Source organism: Dipodomys merriami, unplaced genomic scaffold (assembly GCF_024711535.1).
Source record: "Dipodomys merriami isolate MVZ:Mamm:240054 unplaced genomic scaffold, mDipMer1.0.p SCAF_298, whole genome shotgun sequence".
NCBI classification, from domain to species: Eukaryota; Metazoa; Chordata; class Mammalia; order Rodentia; family Heteromyidae; genus Dipodomys; species Dipodomys merriami.
Genome location: NW_027204470.1, coordinates 306,433 through 311,751, shown reverse-complemented (window position 1 = coordinate 311,751; position 5,319 = coordinate 306,433).

Genomic DNA, 5,319 nt, shown 5'->3' with positions numbered 1-5,319 from the left:
ATATTCTAACTTTTCTATTTCATTCTTTTCCATGAGGGGCCTGCTTTCAATTCTCAAGTTTCTTTTTGTTATTTTCTGTTTAACATTTGAATTATAAGCATCTCCCATTATTTATTCTGAAAATGTAGGCACCCATTTGTGGTGAGCCTTCTGGATAGTGAGCAAATGTAGGGATTTTTGTTTTGTTTTGTTTTGTTTTGGTCGGTGTTGGGGCTTGAACTCTGGGCCTGGGCAATATCCTTCAGCTCTTCAGCTCAAGGCTAGCACTCTACCACTTGAACCACAGCACCACTTCCGGTTTTCTGGTGGTTTTTATTGGAGATAAGAGTCTCACAGAGTTTCCTGCCTGGGCTGGTTGTGAACCACGATCCTCAAGATCTCAGACTCCTGAGTAGCTAGGAATACAGGTGTGAGCTACCAGTGTCCAGTGGTAGTTTTTATTTTATTGGAGCTTTGGTTCTGGTTATCAGCTTTTTATCTGCTTCTCCCTCTGCAATCTGCTTTTCACTCTGCAAAGCTTCCTGGAATATAGCTAAGCAGTGGCTGAGAAAGTAGTCAAATGCCATGTTCACTCAGTGTGCTAGTCACCAATCTGCAAAGTGGGTGTGTGCTCAAGGTGCTCCATTGATGCATATGTAAGTTATAAATATATACACACCAGACAGTAATTTGTCTTTAGTAGAGATGACATGAATTCAAGATTTTGAAAATATTTTGCGGACTTCTCTATAATTGTGCTTGAGTTACTTAATTATTGGTTGCTCTAATAAATATTTGAGATCGACACCAGAAAAAGAAAGGCTTATTTTGGCTCAAAAATTTTGAGGTACCAATCCATAATCAGGCAGACCTATTGTGTTAAGGCCTTGTATGTGGAAGTTGGGGATGACTTGATGGGTGTATGGTGTAGGAAAACTATTCATTATCAAGAAAAATCTGGGGTCCTATTTCTCATTTCAAGGATACCACCTAGATAAGCAGAAGATCTCCAAGACACACCCTAAATAGACAGAAGACCTCCCACTAGGCCTTACATTCTCATTTGCACCATCTCTGAGAATCTAAGGGCTGAATCTTTCAAACATAGGTGTTAGGTAGACACTTAAGATCCAGACTATAGCATTGCTTTATTTATTTATTTATTTATTTATTTATTTATTTATTTATTTAATTATTTACTTACTTACTTACTTTTATTGTGAAAAAACCATATAACGGGGTTACAATTAAATGGGCAAGATAATGAATACATTCTTTATCAAGGATTGTTGCCTCTTCCTTTGTTTCCCCTTCCCATCCCTTCCCATCTCTCAGCACCCCCACCCCCGCCAAAGTTGTAAAGTTTGTATTTCTCTATAATGACTTGTACATATCATTGTTGCAATGGGCCCACCGGTATCCTTATTTAAACGATTTGTTTTTCCCATTCCCCTATACAAATTATACTGACATCAAATACAGTGAAAGCAGGGGTTATACCGTGGGGGTGGGACATACAAATTAACAAAGAAATCATCTGATAAATATGTTAGAAACAATCGCATTAAAGAAAAAATCATTTGGATACTTATCTTGGGGTTAATTTCACCTAACATCAACTTATCTGACCGTTTCTGCTTATCTCAGATGTATACTAGTTATTGCAAGTACGGGAAATCATGGGACCTATGTTTCTTTGAACCTGGCTTAATTTAATATAATTTTTTCCAAGTCTTTCCATTTCCTAAAAAACGGGGCAATGTCATTCTTTCTGATGGAGGCATAAAATTCCATTGTGTATATATACCACATTCTCTGGATCCATTCATCTACTGAGGGGAATCTGGGTTGTTTCCATATCTTAGCTATGGTAAATAAAGTGGAAAAACCTCCCATGCTAATGATCCCTAAGATATGTATTCAAACGTTTTTTCATCCATGGGACTGTTTCTAACACATTTATAAGATTATTTCTTTGTTGCTTTGTATGTAGCTCCCCCACAGTATAATCCCTGCTTTCACTGTATTTGATGTCGGTATAATTTGTGGAGAGGAAGTGGAAAAACAAATCGTTTAAATAGGGATACAGGTGGACCCATTGCAACAATGAGATATACAAATCATTATGTTGAAAAATGAACTTTACAACTTTGGTGCGGATGGGGGGAGTAGTGGGGAGGACTGAGTGGGGGGCAGGAGGTGGATGGGAAGGGACCGGAAGGGGAAACAAAGGAGGAGGCTACAATGCTTGATAAGAAATGTACTCATTATCTTGGCCATGTAATTGTAACCCCTTTGTACAGTATTTTCACAATAAAAAATAAAAATTAACAAAAAAGATTTTTGTTTCACTATAATGTACATTGTTCTACACATGAACTTAGATATATGTACATATTTCCGATGACAAATAATCTCTAAAATTGTATGTCTTTCCACACGTAACATATATTATATGTATGTATGTATGTATGTATGTTGTATGTATGTATATATATATATATATATATATATTTCTGAAGAAAGACTTCCTCTAAAATTTTTTGCTTCTATTTTTGACCTTTTTCATTTGAATGATAGAGTCTATTTTTCTTAAAGTTTCCTAGAATAAAATAAATAATATTCCAATAGAAAGTATAATTATTATTTTCAAGGGAATTTTAGATATACACATGATATTATAGTAACATTTATAGTATATTACTTGAAAAAATTGTGTTCCAACTCTTAAATATTTGTGTGTAGTTACGGAGAGAGAGTAACTTAATTCATAATGCTTAGGAATTTGGAATGCTTCAAAAAGCTATTCAATAATTTGTTATAAGCACATAGTCAAACTACCTGATATGTTTTGTTGTTTTTTTTTCTTTATTTGTTCAAAATTTTGGTATGGCTGCATGCACAATGGTAACATTAAAATTATTAATCACCCAGAACCTAGCCTCATCACAACATCTCCAAACTAGAAGAAGCAGCCATCTCCCTCTTTTGTGATACTGAAATCAGATCTCCTTCCCATTGAACTAGCCTGGGAGGACAATCACAAAATCCTGGGTAAAGCAGAGCATTTTCTGCTTGCTCAAACAAACTGACTTAAGAAACCAATCAAGGCACAGAAAAATCAAACACCACAAAGACCAACAAGAGACTGGTTTATGGACACAAGAGAGATATAGGATCTTCCCATCCCCGCAAAAAATCAAAGAAATCTTTTTTTGTACCTTTTATAAAAATTTTTTTCTAAAACATTTTTTAATATTTAATTCCTAACTTTTCAAAAACATTGATTTCTATTAACTTTTTTTCTTCCTCTTATAATTTTTATTTTAGGAGTATATGTGTGTGAGCTTTTTTTCTTTTTTAAATTTTTCTGTTTATCTCTACTGACATTTTGATCCTTTTATTTCACTCCTCATTCTTTTCACCTTTTCTTCTCTTTTGTAACTAAATTGCATAAGTAAATTGCTGTTTTGCTCATCCTCAGATATACCTGGAGTCGATTATTAGACCTTATCACACATTGTGTACACACTTAATCCAGAAATTTATTAGTCAATTCAAAACCCCTTAGACTTTAATTCTTTAATAGCAGTACTACCTCTTTATTCCTATATAATATTTTAAGCATTTTTATATTTAAGTTTTTCACATCTCCGTTATATACTTCCCCTTCTCTTTTTCTATCCACGTTCTTCTCTGAATATTACAATTTTAATTTTGCATATATTTAAGTGTTCCACTTTTTATTTTTTAATAGTTGCTTTTCTATTTTTTTCTTGTCTCTCTTTTTTGTCTTTCTTCTTTTTTCTCTCTCTATTATCATTATATCCAACCACTTTCCCACTTTGAGTCTAGGACTTAGTTAACTCTCCCTTTCCACATCCCTCTATTCCTATTTTAACCAACATCTCTCCCCAAACCTAATAATTTCGGGTTTGCCAAATACTTACGTGCAGTTCAAAGCCCATTAATACACAGTTCTTTGATGTTGAATAGGTATATCTGTTGAACTAATTTGTATCTGCGGATTTTGACTGTGCAACTATAGACTTTGGTTGATGTTTTCCTTAAGATAGTGTTGTAGCACAAAACAGGTTTTACTTTCATCCCGCATGGGCAGAGCAAGTAGGAAAAACACAAGAAAAATGGCGAGTCCAGGTATCTGATCTCCCACTCATGATAATCAAGGGACAGAACAGATAATGAATAATCCAGTAGAGACTTCCCAAAAAGCTCTCCAAACACTACTGGTAAACATAGCAAATGAAAAGATTGAAAACCTGTAAAGGACTCTGTATGAGCGTGATAGGGAGAGAGAGGAGACAAACCAAAGGTCAATACAGGAATATCATGAGCCAGAGGAATCTACTAAAAGAATCATACAGGAATTGCGTGAGCTGCTTGAGAACTCTCAAAGATAAATAAAGGAATGACATGAACAGGCTGAGATCAGTCAAAGCGAAAGTCAGGAATGGCGTGAGCAGGCAGAGAACACTTAAAAAAAACTACAGGAATTGCATGAACATGAGGAAGCTAATCAAAGAGTAATAGAGGAATTGAGAGAGCAGGATGAGAATACAGAAAGATCACTAAAGGCATTCATGGAATCCATAAACAGAGAGCTGAAAAAAGTTAGGGAGACCACAAAGGGAATTCTGAATGGAACCCAACAGAAGGAATGGGAGTCCAAGGAAACCACAACCCATCACCTGTATTGGATAGATCAACATCGTGAAAATGGCAATACTTCCCAAGGCTATCTACAAATTCAACTCGATACCTATAAATTCCAACGTCATTCTTCAAGGAAATAGAAGAGGTAATCCAAAAATTCATATGCAACAATAAAAGACCCCGAATAGCAAAAACGCTCCTCAATGGAAAGAACACTGCTGGAGGAATATCCACACCAAATTTCAAACTCTACTATAAAGCCATACTAATCAAAAGAGCTTGGTACTGGCAGAAGAACAGACCTCAGGACCAATGGAATAGAATTGAAAACCCAGAAATGAACCTACAGACCTATAGCCATCTAATCTTCGATAAGGGAGCTAACAAAATAGAATGGAAGAAAGACAGCCTCTTCAGGAAATGGTGCTGGCAAAATTGGTTAACTACTTGTAGATAACTAAAGCTAGATCCTTATATATCACCCTTACCAGAATCAACTCCAAATGGATCAAAGACCTCGGAGTCAAAGCAGACACTCTGAAAACATTACAGGATGGAATAGGAGAAACCCTAGGTCTTCTTGGCTCAGGCCAAAATTTTCTTAATAGAGACCCAGAAACACAACAAATCAAAGAATGATTGGACAAATGGGATTGCATGAAGTTG